The following is a 17174-nucleotide window of genomic DNA, read 5'->3' as shown; positions in this document are numbered from 1 at the left end:
TTGTAGCAAACCTTCACATTTATCACAAAATCTCTTTGCTTCTGCCACTGACCTTTCAAAATCAATAAGCCAGGCTACCTAAAAAAAGGAAGTTTTCTTTAAAACAAAGAAAAAATAACTTATGTTTGTCCTTCTGTCTGCTGTTTTCTTCTGAAAAGTCACATTTTTTAGCTCTCTTTTATCAAGCCATGAGTGTTTAAAATGCATTAATCACTAAAGGAAAGATTACTTTATTCTTAATTTGGTCACCTGATTTCTGGAGATTATGAGTTATATCAAAGGAAATGCTTACATATATCTTGAGGACACATCCTTTTCTTTTGCTATTCCTGGCAACTGAGTTATAAAGTTGAGTCAAACTCAGTATAAACTCAGTTATAGATCTGATTTGATTTTCATTTTTTTATAAGATTGGAATGCCAGAGTTTCAATGGAAGATGGGGTTTTTCTTGTTTTGTTTCAGTGGTTAAACCAGGGTGTGTGTTTCTCACTGGTGTAATGAAATAAAGGTTAAAATTAATAAAACTAATCAAAAATAAAATATTGGATTCCAGCTAAAGAAATTATTGAAATTATATTGAATCCATTTCTGTGTTTATTACCTAGAGAACATTATTGAGCAGTTTGAAGCATTTATTTACTGAGCATCCCACTTAGGCAATACTTTGTCCTTATTTCTTCAATGTGCAAAATGTAGATTAATAGATCTCTGTATGCAGTTGTTGAATATAATCTTTCTTTTATGTATATATGAATTAATTTTGTCAGTCTAGTTCTTTTCATATATCAATATACATTGACATGGCTTTGGTTTGGTGGGGTTTTTTTCCCATGAGAAGATATAGTCAGAACCTGTTTGTCTACCAGAAGCAAAGGAGAAGAACTTGATGAGAGTAGTTTTGGTTTTCAGGTTCTTTCTGTTTTTCAGATTCTTTTTATCTGTCTATAACAGGTGTCCTCAAAGAGCACCCAGATGCCACGGTCTCTGACCTTGTAGTGGGGAGACGGAGTCCCTTTCTCTGTGTCTCACTATCCTGCTTCTATTGTGGTTCTTTGCTTGGGTAGACCAGGAGGCTTGAACCAGAGAAAGAAGTCAAATCTGTCCTGGCAAGGAGAGGAAAGGTACAGGTGCTAAGTTTTTAAGCTAGAATGACTTTAGATTTTACTTGTGTATTTGTAAATTCCTTACAAAATTAATCAGATGTCCAAAGTTCATATCTGATTTTGACAATCTCCTATATTCTTAGGACAGACGGTGTCCAAATATCCATAATGTGCGTACCTGCTCACTCATATTAACTAGGAATCTGTAAGTGACAGTAACATAATGTGTATGATGTATGCAATGTAACAGAAATATTACCTTGTAATGTACACACTTGAATTCAAACTTGTGGAAAAATAACTTCAGGAAGCCTGATGTTTGAAAACAGGATATATTTAACAAAATGTCATTGGGTAATAAGGCAAAGGGACAAATTTGAAGATCTACACTAACACACAGTCAATAAATGTATGTGCAGTCCAAAGATGTGACAGACAGATATATTGTACAAAAAGGATTTCTTGGACAGATTCTGTCAATATAAATATATTCTGTCGACATACATGTGCCTTGTCATGCTGCCTTGTCATAATTGCAGTCTCAAGAGCTTTAATTATCTCTTTAAACCATCGGTATTTACATTTGGTTTGTCTCATGGTCCTTCATTGCTAATGTGTCACAATCTTTTTTTTCCCATGTGGGGGTGACAACTGGTCACTCTTCATTAATAAAATGACAAGTCTCTTACCCATGTTGTACTCGCAATAGGCTTTAGAAAGTTAAACTTCAAGAGATTAAATTCCCTCTGTGGTTATCCTACAGAACACACACTTCAACAGAATATGGTTATATATCATTGCTTGTCTTCTGCCAAGACTAAATTCTGGTTTTAAGTCTAAGTAAAGCTAAGATGGAAACAAGAATATGACTCTCAGAATTCTGCAGTAAAAGAGTGCCATGTATGGTCAATCTTTATAAACTGTAATGTGATAAGGAGAAAGAGATTCCTGTGAACACTGTAAGTCACCTCACTAACAGGAAAAACAGATAAAGATAATCTTCTAATATTATATTTTAGATTCCTCATGAAACCCAGTAAATAAAGTTTTGTTTCTGAAATACAGCAGTACCCCAAGATTTCACATCGCAGAATAGTAGAGGCTGGAGAGGATGCTAAAGGTCATCTTGTCCAATCTCCCTGCTCAAAACAGGTTCAGCTACAGTAGGTTGCCCAATACCAACTCTAGACAGCTTTTGAGTATTGCTAAGGAAAGTTTGATCAGACCAGTTCATATATGGAGGTCAGTGTGTTTTTCCTTCTATTAAAATCAGTGAGAGTTAAAGATATATAGCACTTGAACTGGATTTTTACAATTGCCTAAGTGAAGTAAAATGAAATAATGTTAGTTCAGGGCTCCCTGGCCTCTTTCTCCTGGGTGTATTTCTTTTCCCTTCTTATGTAAAACCACAGAAATTGATGTATAATAAGCCATGAACTACTGGTGCCAATTCACCTTGAAACTGTGGTTCTGGATACCTGCCTTATCTGTTAAGTGTGACAGCAATGATGGTGCTTCTAGGTGGGTTTACTTCTATCTAAAATTGTAAGCTGCCTCAAACAGTGGCTATAATCTTGCTGAATACAATATCATCTGAAGCTTTTTACCATTGGGTAGGAAGACTGTGAGTGATCTGCAAGTCCCAATCTCTTAATTTAAACAGGAATCACAGAAATTTTCATTTCAGCAGGTGACACTTTCAGTGTGGAAATGCAGACCGTTGTTTTCTGGCATACCTGGAACATGAGAGCACTCAAGCTGAAAGGACTTTGTCAAACAAGAGTCAAAGCAGGTATTTCATGGATCAAAGTGAGAGAAGACAGTGTATGTGTAGCTGTGGCACATGCAGCCTTTCCCTTGAAAGCCAAGTGATGGCATATGCAGGTGGTAGTAGCTGTGAACTTGGCACTGGCAAGTTATAGACTTATTGTCCAAAGTCTTACTTTGATGTTATTGGCACGCTTAGCTTCATTTCAGCAAACAGAATGATAGATAAAGAGAAGATGCAAGCCCTTCCAGGAATCCTGAGCTTTTGGATCAGGGTTTCCTCTGAATATATGATCATGGGACTAGACAAATACTAACCAAGCAGTTGGGAGTTCCTGCATTTTGATGAGATTAGAAGGGGAATATCTAAGTAGCTCTCAAGCTGCTACATTGCCCATTTGATATAAAACTTGGGCTACTACTGTCCTAGAATAAGACTGGTTTCATACCTCTGACTACTACAGCCACACAGGATTAGGATGGGATTTTTGTAGAGGTTATATAGCTGTGTTGTCTTATTCCAGGGGCTGTTTTAGGAACCAGCTGCAGCATCACATGGCTTGACCACTGCAGGGCAGCTTGGCCAGGTAGGCAGGAGACACAGCCAGGCACAGAAGCCATTATATTTTTCCTATGCAGTTGACAGGGCACGAGCTATTTATTTACAGGGCTGGTTTGAGTTTGCCTACAATAGATTGCAGTGACTGCAAAGTAAGCATTGCCCAGGGCAATGAAGCACTCCTGCAAATTTTATTCTTCTTAAATGGCTCTCGTCAGAAAGGGGGTGTTTAGGCCTAAAAAGAGGATATGTATGGAAGAAATCCACCGCCTCTGTCCAATGGGACCACTTAGAATGAGGATTAGTCATAAAACTTAACAAATGCTGGAGACATTTACAGCTCTCTTCTAACATAATAGCACCTATACCAAATACTTATATTAAATTGCAAATTTTATGTTCCATAATGCTATGCACAATAAATTAGCAAAGCCTCTATCAATCTCAATGTGAATATGAACACAAACCAGAAAAATCATGTTTATTGTTAAGGATAAATAAAGCACTTTATTGCTCAGTGTCAAAGATTATAAAATACCTTACAATAATAGAGCACATGCTGTGTCCATCAGAACAAAAAGACTGTCTGATTATGGACAAGATCTAAAATTCAGGAAGTAAGGAAAACATGAAGTTTAATGGTGTTGTTTGGTATTAAATTTTAACTTATTCCAGCGAGAATGAAACAAAAAACTTGAAGGACATAGATTCCTAGATTTTACAAGTTTCTTTTGAGGGTTAGTACTGCTATACTGAAAATCAGTTGCTTATTCTGTAGGGAAATGTAGTGTTTAGGTTTCTGTATACACTCAAGCTTGTTTCCATAAGTGGTGAGACAATAAATCCTACTTTCTGGTCTTAGTTTTCACTTAGGAGCTTTGACTAGAAACCAATCTTTATTATTGGGAAAAAAAATGAAATAAGAAACAATTTGCTTTACAATTACATAAAGTTTTTCATCCTGATTGATCACAAGGGGTTTTACAAAATCTAGGAGAAAAATAATTTAGATTTGGCTGTGCTACCTTCAGGCAGTGTTGCAATGAAAGAGAATACGTATAGTGAAGCTGGTGTACAAAAGTGTGATGTGTATACCTTGCTGGCATTTCCCGTATCTAACGAGGATTTGATCTTGGGCAAGCATTGTGTTGATCTGGCTTTCTTCTCTAATCTGAGATCTGACAAAACCAAATACATGTGCTTAAGAAAGACTCTCCCCAGAGAACATTGTAGCTCTTACTATGTTTTATGATACTTCTTCAGGAGCAAGGAGGTTACAGTCTCATTCACAGTACCTAGGCACTCCTATTGGAAATAACTGGATTTGTTCAAGGCATTTGAAACTGTCTCACACAACATCCTTGTTTCTAAACTGGAGAGGCATGGATGTGACAGATGGACCACTTGGTGAATAAGGAATTGGCTGGATGACCACACTCAAAGTACTGTGATCAACAGCTCTATGTACAGGTGGATATCAGTGATGAGTGCTGCTCCTTAGGTTGAATTGGGCTTGGAGCAACCTGGTCTAGTGGGTGGTGTCCCTGTATGTGGAAGGGAGCTGGAACTAGATTGTCTTTGAGGTCCCTTCCAACCCAAACCATTCTACAATTCTATGATTTTCTTTGATTTTCTTTTTGCATTTTGAACTTGGTCATATTACTGTGGCCTACAGATAGAATTCAAAGATATCAGTATCTGCATTTGTCTTTATGTATTTTTTTAACTACAGGAGAAAAAAAGTCAAATTTTAAATCCCTAAAACTGAATGTGAAGTTTCTACAATACAAATACACCGGGATGGCTTCTTCTTCTTTCTTGTTTTTTGTAACAGTTTCTAATGCCACAGATGTGAGTAAATATGGGTTTCATTAATTTTCATAACCTTTTCGAGGTGTAGTAATTTTCTACTGAAAAAAAAAAGGAAACAGGGAAATTGTGCTTTAGAAACTTACATAATTCAATATCTTAAAGATTAACCAACCCTGAAATAGTATAATAAATGGGATACAAGAAACGTTCAGGATACAAATGCATGACCTTTGGAAATAAATAAATAAACAAAACGCAGGATTGTCATTTGTAGTTGACTATGGTTAGATTTTCATTGAAGGTAACAGGACATTGATTCAATAAAACATTTAGCAAACGGTCCTTTTCCAGCAAGGCACATAAATATTTGGCTAACTTGTTTAAATCTCACAGAGTTTAATTCTATGCTCAATCAGGTAATGGGGAAAATTACACTTAAATTCAAGGTACAAATTTCAACCTTCTGGTCTCATTAGTTCCTTGCTTCCTCACTCAACATTTGCTACTCTTTTAAATCCCTTCCCAGTCCCTAGCTGTTATCAACTGAATGCCACTTCTCTTTTATACCAAAGAAGCATTTCAGTCCTCTGAAACAATAGGTATAGTGGCATTTGATGAGATACATATCTGCATACTTAGACCATTTGCTAGCATGGAATTCTTTGTACCTGCCAGAGGGGAGGAAAGGGAAACTCCAACTCAAAAACAGTTACATCGTATTACTTAATACTGATTACCCATAATTGCTTCACTCATATCTTTTTTTTTTTATTAACTGAATTTTGTTGGGGTATTTTTGATTGTGTGAATGTAAATTGATACTATTTTTGTACTCATGGAAGTGCAAAGTTAGAGTGAAGTCTTGCCTTTCTTCCCAAACAGTTGGTTTCACTATCTGGTCAAAGCTGAAGTTTAATAGAAGAGTATGATAGGTCCTTTTGTATGACTAGAAATCTTGCTATAAGGAGCATTAATTTGCTCTGGCTTTCCTTTTTTGGTAAGTCTTTGATCTATGGGCATAGTATCATGGGGACTGGAACTAATGTTATTGCTTCAGAGCAAAACCTAGCTGGATTTACTTCTTGAGAAGTAAAGCAGAACAAAGTAGGAATGACCTTAGCATCCAGCAGGCCAACAAAAGCAGATATGATATCCCAGATCTACTCTGGTTAGCACCAGTTTTGTCTCAATTAGAAACATCTGGTTATATGAAAGCCAAATGGGTACCAGTAGCACTAACTGGGTTTATGGGTAAGATTATACTGGAGGGGGGCTGTTACAGATCTAAGACTTTCAGAAAGGTTAGTCATGTGTGACTCCTGTCCTAGTGCACATCTATAGGAGAAAAAAACAGTAACTACTTCAGCTTTATTTTTATTTCCAAGAAACAGCCTTAAGACACTTTTCTATTTCTGCTCCCCAAATTATAGGGAGGAAAATGCTGAAGATACAAAGTTAACAGTTTTGTTTAGAAAATTAAGATTTCATGTAAAATTGGAAATTTATTCTTAATTGAGGTATTATATAAATCACAATAAATACTGTGTTTCAAAATAGTGATCCAGAAAGCTGCTGCTGCCTACCAGACAAAACTGAAGAACATGTTTTCAGTATGTACAAAAAGGTTCTTCATGACAGTGCCTTATATTGAAAGACTGCACAGACTTTCATGACTAAGGAAGGAAATACTTCTTGTAGGTTAACAGCTGGCTGAAAAAGCCTGCAAAAGAAAAACAACAACAGAAAATAGGATTAGTGAGTTTTTCAGGTCCTAGCATGACAACAGTGAAGAAGGAAAAAGGCTTTAAAACTTTATCTGAAGACATTCTAGTAACAGGAGCTCGTGAATTGGCAACATACTCTCCAATCAGATCAGCAATAAAGCTCCTTACACATTAGTGAAATTTGTTGCAAGTCATCTTTAAGTAAAAGCATAGAGATATTTTTGTAATGAAAACTAAATAATGAGAGAATAGAGAGTTGTCATCTGATCATGAAGATACCTCCCCTTTGAACATAAAACACATAAAATAGCTGAAATATTAATATAATTGTGCAAGGTCCTGAAAATCACAATGAAAATATTTTATGAGTATCCTTAGTGTGCCTGTGACCTATAGAGATCATTAATTTAAAACCTAATAGTCTACCTGATACCATACAACTTCCACAACCTGATTTGGCAGAATTGTATTAGATGTATAATATTGTTAATAATGTAAAACATAATAGAATGCCACATGAAAAACAGGAGAGGTAGATAATTATCAGTATTGCAATATGCCAGTAAGAGATCAAAGAATATAAATGTTATATGGACAAATGAAAGTGTGATGATCCAGTAATTTCCTTTTCAAGGAAAGATTATACTACTGGAAAGAAAATGGTCTCAATTCCCATAGATTAGTCTTCAATAAAAAATAAATAAAAAAAAAGAAAAAGAAAATAAAAGAGGAAAAAAGATAAAGAAAGTGAGTAGAAAATTAGAGACTCAGTGTAGTAGATGTTTCTCACTTAAAATTATAATTAAAATTATTAGAAAGCACTGTAATTTAATTTTTACTTTTTTTAGATCAAGGATACTTGATTGTCCTTATCATCTGTACTTTTCTGCATCCATGCCTGATATACCTCCTTATCACTTAACTAGCTAGTCAATTACTAGACTTTCCCTACATTTTAAGCACTGCAGAAGAGTGTCTTTCTAGACTAAGAAAGGTGGCAATGTGTTGCCCTTGCTCTGAATCACCTCTGTTCACTTTATCATCTACATCCCAAAGCCTAAAATGAAGTGATTACATATTAGAATTCAATGGGGCCTTTAAGAATTGCACAAGTAATATTTAAGAAATGTTCACTTTATTAGGATTAAGATTGCCTGTAGTTGTAGAAATCTTCTGGAAAAAAAAGTAATTAAAAAGAATGAACTGAAAGTGATATATGATAGTGGTTTGCACAGGCAAGACATGCCTCTAGTGGATCAGGGTTTGCTTACACTGCATGAAATACAGGTATGGAGAAGAGCATGGAAATCTTTACCTGACTAGCTTTGGGGAAGCCAAGTGTGCCTGTCTTAGCCTGTCAGTACATTATTATATTGCTGAATAAGACACAGGGCTGTGACATCGTGTATCTAAAAAGGCACAAATGACTTCTAATTTTTTGACATCCTCTTACTTTTTGGGTTTTTCTGCTCAGTGGTTCAGAAGCATGCTATGAAATGCAATGGGCCAAATGATGTGCTGCCCTCCCTTCTGCTGCCTGCTTCAAGCTGAGGAAGCCTGTGGCTTGTGTATTTTAGAGAGAAGATCTGATAGTGTAGGAAGGACAAACAGCATGGGGAACCTATCAGAACTTGAAAAGATGATAGTGTAAGAAGAATAAACAATATGGTGAACCTATCAGGACTTTTGTTCTTTTACTACCAAAAGATCCTGTTTTAAATTAAATTGTGCATATGGCAGGATTTCATTGGGAAAAAATACTGCTACTTTCCCTAGATTTCTCTTGCCATGCAGGGAAACTGGCGCATCTGCTTTGGATTCAACAGCATAAAAACAGAAAAGATGAAACTTTGCATTTTCAGAATGGATTTTTATGGTTAAATGAATGCCTCAGTATTGCCACAGTGGTATTTGAATGTAGAGTAGCTCATTTGCTGGTGCTGATAAGGCACTGCTGAAAATTGTTGCATGAACAAAATGAGGGGTCCCAGTGGCAAACTCAGGGTCTGCTAAGAGCTGAAAGCTGGTCAAAACATTTGGTTTGAAGATCCACATGATTTTTGAAAGCTAAGTATAAAGTATTCGGCATATTTCTTAAGAATTTACATGTCTTTCTCACTGCATGCTTGTGATGATAAAGTTATGAAAATCAATGAGAAGAAGCTAAAAAAATATCCCCATTCTATTCTGCCTTTATGCACCACTTCATAGACCTTAGACCCTGCTACTGAAGACTGCATGATTCTGAGCTTTGTAAAATGCTGTGTGAAATTACCTGAGTTAAATCTCCATGAATGACTGTATGGCCCTCATGAACACATCTTAACTCCCATTTTGTGGCTATTGCTACTTACAACTACACTATCTGAAAGAACAGAAAATTTTGTGTGACTTTGGGATAATAGAAAGAAACTGTATTTTTGATATCAAACTATTAAACATGTCTGTGTTCACATCCACATTCTCAAAGAATAAAACATTTAATGTCACACAAAAAAAACAATCCCCAAAGCACATACTATGAAACTAATTTATTTAGTATCTTATGGTTTTGAAAAGTAAAGTTGGCAGTCACAGAATTTCTTCAGTGTATGCACAGTGCTTGACATAGTAGACTCCTGCCTTCTCTGTCTATAACAGTAATATAAATAAATAAACACTACTTGTATTATGGCTATTTATGGATATTTATATCTGACTCAAATATAAATTAGTAGTGAAAATGTGTGCTAAGTCCTATCTGTAAAAGGCTTTAGGGAACTGCAGTGGTTATCAAAGCAAGCATCTCTTTTGACATCAGTAACAGAAAAACCAACATGGGAATGGAAACAATAAATGTGCTTCTCTCACACCTACTGTTTTGGAAAGTGATTTCTGTACCTGTTAATCTATGCTAGTTGATGAAGTTATCTGTAGTTCCATTTGAGTGGTATTTCATCAGACATGTAATTTGATATGCTTTAGAGTCTCATTTAGTTTTCTTCTAGGTCTGTGCCCCAGCGGCTGAGATGATTAGTTCTCATATCCATTTCTAGCTGTTATCCCAATTGTTAAAACTAAAAATGGGGAAAGAATTTATCTCTTTTCTTGTCATTGTTTCTTCATGTTAGCTGAGTGATTGTCAAAATGAGGTTCCTTTTCTAGACTAGAAGATATAGAATCACAGAATAGAATCATAGAATAGTTAGGGTTGGAAAGGACCTTAAGATCATCCAGTTCCAACCCCCCTGCCACGGGCAGGGACACCTCACACTAAACCATATCACCCAAGGCTTCATCCAACCTGGCCTTGAACACTGCCAGGGATGGAGCATTCACAACCTCCCTGGGCAACCCATTCCAGTGCCTCAGCACCCTAACAGTAAAGAATTTCTTCCTTATATCCAATCTAAACCTCTGCTGTTTAAGTTTCAACAGAAAATCTGGAGACAGATTTAAATTTCTTCCTTCTGCAAAACCTTGTCTTGGCAAACTAATTCATTTTAAGATCTGTCTGGCCAACATCTTGTCTGTTGTATTTATTTTTCTTTCTTTAATTGCTTAATATTTCAAGTTCAAATTCTGCAGATGAATATTTGTAGGATTAATCAGCTGGATTCCTTTCATTCTTAGCTTTAAACACATGCAAGGATTTTCTGAAAGAAGGCTTTCAATTGTAGTCCTTTAATTGCATTTTCAAAAGTATTACCTCCTCTTTTATGCTTCTTATAAGGATTGCAAGGAACCCTTATTTATTTCTTTCTCCATATTCTGAAATTGTCAATTTGGATGTGTATTAAAAACATGTCTTGAATTTCTTCCTTTAGCAGTGACCTTTTATATACTCTCAGGTGCCGTTATTTCAATTCAATTTAAGAAAAAGAATAGTTTCTAAGCCAACCTTGTCATCCCGACACTGTAAATATGCAAGCGAAGCTTTTCTATAAAAATACTTATTTTTAGCCTCAAATTGGAAGCCTAATAATTATAAGTGCAAGATTCCATCAATAATATTAATGGAAATAAATTAGTTCATATATGCTTTTAAAGAATTTAGAGCTGTCTGAATGATGTGATGCACAACAAAAGTTGGCAAAAGTGCAGCACCAACCCCACAAAAAATGGGGTCACTGATAATGACTGAATTGAAAATACCATTTATGGGGAAATTTCTGTGCTCACTAACATCTTACACCTCATTTTGCATATGCTTGCATGGTTTGATCCAAGGGTAGAATTTTCCTCCAAATTTCCTTTCTTACAACGCTTGCAGTATTTGTGCCCGCAGCCACCTCACACCAGCTACAGACTGCACCTCTTGACTTGTAGAAGTTAGAGATGGAAAAGATCTATTATGTCCTTTACTCCATTCCTCTGTTCATGTGAAATTGTTCTGTGCAATCTTTATGAGAAGATACTGCAAAGTATAATCCTGCCTAGGCAGGGGGATGGACAGATGACCTAACAGGTCCTTCCCATCTAAAATATCTCTCATGTTATGACTAACTTCACTGTCCTTGTTATCTCCCATGTACAAAATTCAGGGACCAGACATCATGGGAACTGCTCATGTCACAGGCTCTTGCTGCTGCAGTTGTCACTCTTTCTCAGCTTCCTCCCCACTGTAATAAGCTGTCATGAGTGAGGTGGGGTTTTTATTCCACAGTATGTTGAAGCTTCTATCTGTTGTAGGTGCATGGTGAAGTGTGACTTTTATTGCTGGGCTGATATATTTTGCTAGTTATAGCCATTTCTATATGGTAAAGACTTCCTCTTTGCTTCTGCTATCATATTCTGTAAGAGCTGTAGCAAAGCAATGCATGATAACTTTCATCCTGAAACATACAGATAACATCAATGAAAGGATGTTAAGTCATCTACATAATTAAATAGCAATTGGCCTTAGCCATTACTCATTATAGTGTAGCTTTTTGTCATTCTGTTTGATGCTAAAGGGTGTTCAGCTGCTTGTAATTGATAGAGAGGTTTAATCTGCAGTGGTTGTGTTGTAATGAGCCAAGCAGGAAACTATTTTTTTTATCTAAAAAAAAGCTAAAAGATGCTTGTTTGGGTGTAGGCGTGGGGACAATGCTTGGGGTTCCTCAAATTCCCAACATATAGAAGTAAGCTTTTCTTCTATAACAGTTCATTTTAATAAACTGTTAGTTGAGGAAAGATTGCTTTTGCTTCGGGTGTAAAAATGCAGACCTATTCACAACAATTGAATCACAGTGAAGCAATTGGAATAACGTGTTTCTAATCTGGGGATGCGGAATAGCAGAGGGGTAGAAACAAGCACTGAGCATTTCGCCAGACATTAATCAGGAGTTTCCCTTACTTCTAATGATCCTAAAGCCTCTAATGAGGTGTCTAAACTTTGCAAACCAAAATAGATGCATTTGATGGCAATAAATGTATTATATTTGCAATTGGGTTTGTGCAATTCTAAGTAGTATTCATAACTATTGGCTTTAAAAGGAAGTCAGCAAGAGAGCTTTTAAGATGGCTCTTGGGTTTGGGTTTTCTTTGGGGGGAGTTTTGATTTTTAGTTGGCTTTTGTGTGTTTTGGTTTGTTTCTTTTTTTTTATTTCATAATGTTATCTCTAACATATTAATGACCACGGCTGAAAATACTGTTATAATTCATATTATAACACTAATGTGATTTATTTCTTCTTCTGTGCTAAGTCAGCAGAAGAAATGTCCAGCTTACTGTATTGAAGGGTTCTGATCCATCATCTTTGAATAAAGGTTTGCAGTTGTTTAATCTACTACCCATATGTTTGTCACAGCTCTATAACTGATTTCTTTTTTCCTCCATCACAGAGGCAGCAGAAATAGGAGATATTTGCTTGCACCTTAGACATTTTACTTCACTGTCTGGAATGTAAGCATGAATTCATATTTATCTGTGGTTTAAATTAGTACTCTGAGTTGCTGTATCTGAGTAGTAGGCAAACCTTTTGTTTTACCAGCTCCAGAACTGTGGCAGAGGGGTAGATATGACAGCAGGGGCATAACTGTAACAGCAAGAGCTAGTCAATGAGTCCTAAACCAGATGAAAGACAGTAGAACTTTTAGTCCAGTGAGGCAGAATGTCAATAAAAGACTAAATGCACTTCTCATTTCTGAATTAACTCTGTACTAGTGGTGAAGAACTCCACTGAGAAAAACTGGGAGACAGAAAAACTACAGGAAATAGTAGAAGAGCAAAACCTGAGAGAAAAATACAGCAAACTGAGCTGCAAAATAAACCAAAGAGAAAGAAAACACACACACACACACACCCCTCCAGGCTGCTTGTTCCTGAGCAATGAGATTGATCAGGAAAACATCCCACAGAAACTGTGATAAGGCATTTAGCTATATTCATAGGCTATTTTAGATGGAAGAGACCTCTGGAGGCCATGTAGTCTAATTCACTGCTCAAAGCAGGTGTTGTGAGGATAAATGCTAATGGTTATAGCTAGCTGAATCTTGAACACCTCCCAGAACAGAGGGGGCACAACCTCTCTGGCAACCTGCTCCAGTCCTTGGTTACCTTTATTGCCATTTAGTATTGAAAATAATGGAGGGAGAGTAGAAAAAGGATCAAGAAAATGTGTCTAGAAAATGTATGTAAGACCCACACTTTTCTCCTTTTCAGACATGTCATGGGGAAAATCATATCTTTTGTGTCTGAAAAAACTGTTTGTGCCAGTAGCATTTGACTAAAGTATAGAAGATTCATTTGTAAGCATGTGACTTGTGTTTGATGGCTGAGAAGAAATTAATTGCTTTGTATAAAAGACTAGGGAGAAATATACTTTTGTTATTAATGTAGTTATATTGTTTTCTGCTTCAAATCAGTACGAATCCACCTCGCTTGGTGTGGTTAAAGGTTTTGAATTACACACAGAGATGAGGACTGAGACTTTTCATATTGAGGAGAATTTACTATAAAAAGAAATTCTGGAAAAGTTCTAGGACTGCATAGACCTTTACACGTGTCGTGGTTTAAGTTGAACCCAGGACAACATGGCTGCAAAAGTAACAAATGAATGTAAAGGTCCAGGGAAAAATACACCAATAATGCAAGATTCGCTATTTTTTAGTTTGTTTCTTTTTATTTTTCTTAGAGAAAAGATCAAAACAGCAAAGCATTCATATTGAAAGGGGAAGAACAACACTAGTTCTTTATCAAAACAAATGGGATAACATTAATGGTGTTTTATACATTACCTAAAGGCATGCTTTAATCTTATTTTCAGGTAGCACATTGATCCTAAGATAATCACAATCACAAGAGCAACACAGTCATTGACATGTAGATGTTTGTTCTTTTTGATGTAGCAGGGTAGTTAGAAGTTACTGAATTTCCATTCCCTGACAAAATTCTGATATTTCAAATTTGATTTGATTTCATATCAGGATGCAATATAAAGTTTTGTCAAAAGGAATTTTTCAACTTTCTTTAAAAAATCAGATTTTCACTTATCTACTTGTGCCACTGAGTTATAAAAGGATATTATTTTTAAATATTATTTCAGGAATATCCAACATAAATTTTAATTAAATTTATATCTTCTAGATAAATATATTGATATCATAGAATAGTTAGGATTGGAAAGGACCTTAAGATCATCCAGTTCCAACCCCCCTGCCATGGGCAGGGACACCTCACACTAAACCATATCACCCAAGGCTTCATCCAACCTGGCCTTGAACTCTGCCAGGGATGGAGCATTCACAACCACCCTGGGCAACCCATCATAATTGCATAATATACCCCAATGAGTTCTAGTAATCAACTGAATTTTTGTTAACAATAGTAAAGGTAATCCCTGATCCTAAAAATCATACAATCTCTTCTTCTATTCAGTAAGTGGTTTTAGCATGGCATTCTAGAAGGTAGACACCTTCTAGAAGTATTCCTGCATATTTCCTTTGCTTTGCAAGTTTTTGTTGGGTTTTTTGGTTGGTTGGTTTTTAATATGCACTTCCTTTTCAAGAAAGTAATAATATAAATAAATATAACATGCTGGCATGTAAATGAATTATGTATCTCAGTTTTAGCAATTAATATGGTATAGGTATAAGCTTTTGCTTTGCAAACAGTGACTCATCACTGATAACTCCGCATAGAGCTGAGTGACCATGCATCATGATCTTCCATTACCTTCTAATTTGTGACTTAAAAAGTCAAATTAAAACAACTGGTAATATTTTTCCAGTGTTCCTTCAGAGTTTCAATCAGTGATTCTGTGATCATCTGAAAAAGAAAAAAGAACCAGAGTGGAGTTCCCTCTTACCAGGTTGTTCTGTTCTTGACAGTGTGAAACTCCTGTTTAAATCAAAATGAAGGAGAATTTTGGGATCATAGCAGATAGATATAACATATTAGATGGCCAAGTCCGTGTTCCTGCCAGTTCAAGATAGTCCTACTAATCAGGTATTAAACTATTATTATAAATGACCTTAGGAGATAACTTAGCCTGTAAAATTTCTTTTAGAAGGTCATTAAGAGCTCCTGGGGATTTAGTCAATCCAGGCACATCACATATTGCCTGAATTCTACTTTCTTTTCTTCTCATCACTATACTCTTGCACAAAGCTCACTCCATTGAGCTGGATCTCCATGTAGCAATCCTGGTCAACAGCTTAATCACTGTAGTCCTTAAAAGGTGCAGAACATGAACATATGTCTATGTGACTGAAAGCTCCCAACTAAGAAGGCCTACCTTTTACTCCTGACAGTGGAAGTGGAGGGAAGAAGGGAAAAAGCAGTAGAAATAGACATACAGATTCATACAGGCTAAAAGACAAGCTCTCTGAGGATAACATATCAGCTGTGCTTTGAAAGACATACCTGAATAGAGTGGTAAGCATTGCAGTAGCATGGAAATTCTCCAGCAAACTGCATTACTTCAACTACAAAAAGAAAAATAAAGGTACATATTTTACTTGATTTGGAAGATGTTCTTTAGACAAAAAAGAAATGCACACATCAAGGCTCTTTCTGCAGCTTTATTGCATACTTTCGTTCAGATCTTCATACTATAAAGAGAATTAAGGCACAAGTTAGCAACTCTTAAAAATAACCAGTCTGAAAAAGCGTTTGAAAGAAAAGAAACTGTGACTAAAGATCTAGAGACTGCAGTTTGCCCACACTCTACAGGAGGGACAATTCTCTAGGCTTTAAGCAAAAGAGAGATGTAGTTCACATTATGGTCCCAGAGTTATTTCACTTTTTTAGTATTTCAGAGGTAATTCTCTTTTCTAGAAAGCAGGAATATGATTATTTCTTAAAATATTTTTACCTGTAACTCCCTATTTCAATCTTTAAAATTCCACTAAAGATGTTAAAGTGAGATGTAAGAGAAGTGTCAAAGAGAGATTGCTCTAATAAGACATTCACGGGTGATTTGATTTCCCCTGCTGTTGCAGTAAGTCTGTAGATAAAATCATATTTTAGAGTCTCCTAAAATTTTAGAGCTATTCATGAGCAGTATTGATGACATTGCTACTGTAGTTAGGAATGTCCTTTAATTTTTCAGTGAAGAAAAACTGTTGTTACTGTTTCCATTAGAATACTAAAAAAGACATGTATGTTAATAGAAGGACTTGAAGTGCCCACAGAACATTAATGCTGTTAGTCAGGTAGCTACAGTTTTAAACGAGCAGAGATTTTTTCAAACTGAAGCTCCAGATATTAATGCTTCTACAACTGGGATCTGCTTTTAGACCCAAATAATCTCAAGCCTCTTTCACTCTTCAAACTGTCATATATGTCAGGTATGTCAACATATGTGTCATATATGTCAACATATGTGACATATATGTCAACAAACTGTCATATATGTCATATATGTCAACAACCTAAACCTGATAGTATTTTTCACATATGTTCTTCAACAATTCTTTCCTTTTTTTATCAAATATTTTATGCAATGAGTAGTATTTTGCTGCGTTTGACTAGCTTTTCACAGCTTTGTTGAATAAATTATTTAGCAAATAACAGAAACATTCATCAAATAATGTAATCTGCAGTGTTGGATTCTTTTGATGTTTGACTGCCTTAGATAAAAACATATCAGCAAAATTAAGGCTATGAAAATACAGCAATAAGACCATAGCATCTGCCCCAGAAGGTTTCACAAACCAGAATGGAAATAAAACCCCTACTGCTCATTGTTCAGATTCACTTGCTTCTTACTTCCTTATTTATTTTTGTAACATAGTCATTAATT

This window comes from Melopsittacus undulatus, chromosome 5 (genome assembly GCF_012275295.1).
Source record: "Melopsittacus undulatus isolate bMelUnd1 chromosome 5, bMelUnd1.mat.Z, whole genome shotgun sequence".
Lineage (NCBI taxonomy): Eukaryota > Metazoa > Chordata > Aves > Psittaciformes > Psittaculidae > Melopsittacus > Melopsittacus undulatus.
The sequence above is the reverse complement of the archived record's forward strand: the minus strand, read 5'-3'. Positions refer to the sequence as shown.